This window comes from Leuresthes tenuis, unplaced genomic scaffold (assembly GCF_036924035.1).
Source record: "Leuresthes tenuis unplaced genomic scaffold, fLeuTen1.0.hap1 SCAF_17, whole genome shotgun sequence".
NCBI lineage: Eukaryota > Metazoa > Chordata > Actinopteri > Atheriniformes > Atherinopsidae > Leuresthes > Leuresthes tenuis.
In genome coordinates, this window is record NW_027325371.1 from 24588163 (window position 1) to 24588842 (window position 680).

At 50.7% G+C, this 680-nt stretch overlaps 1 non-coding gene across 1 annotated transcript; it reads right to left on the reverse strand.

Moving 5' to 3' along the window:
* Positions 1 to 302: 302 nt before the first annotated feature.
* On the reverse strand, positions 303 to 416 carry LOC140274205 (U5 spliceosomal RNA). Its single transcript, XR_011908180.1, has one exon. It is a non-coding gene; the product is annotated as a U5 spliceosomal RNA (small nuclear RNA).
* Between the last annotated feature and the right edge of the window lie 264 nt (positions 417 to 680).

The window sequence follows — 680 nt, forward strand, 5'->3', positions numbered from 1 at the left end:
AAGCCTCAACCAGGTGCCCATGCTCACCACACTTGCGGCAGAACTTGGGCTGCCCCTGGTAGTGGATGTAACCTCGGTTTTCAAGGTGGCCAGAGTGTCGCCCACCCGCTGCACTGAGCACTCTTCAGCCCTTTTAAATGGTATAACTTTGCACTCCCGCACGCTCCAGCAAGCACCATTCAAGCAACAACTTTGCACTCCAGCTTCGAACATCGGCACAGTCGCAACAAGTAAGGCGACTCTACTCAGAGAAGTCACTCTGCACAGTAACAAGATTTCTTTTGCACAGACAGAAAGGGCTTCACCCGCAAAGGTAAAGCCTGCCAAAAATAGAAACAACTCATTAGTGCTGCTCTCCACAGAAATCTTTAGTAAAAGGCGAAAGACTTGTACGTTATGAAGAGAAACCAGAGTACGATTATCCGTCACTGCGGGAGCAGGGCATCAGGCTTGTTGGCATAGCCACCTTCCCCATGGTGAGCTTTGCTTGGTTGAGACGCTTGCTCCCCCCCCCCTTGCTCCTCGGCTGACCAAGTAGGAACAATCGGGCCCTATTCGATGGCTGCCTTGTCTTTTACTCTGTGCAAAAGACAAGGCAGCAACAAAAACACCACGAGAATCCCGTATTGAGGCTTTGTTCTGACCGCTCATTCGGGGTCGCATTTCTTTCAAGCAATTCT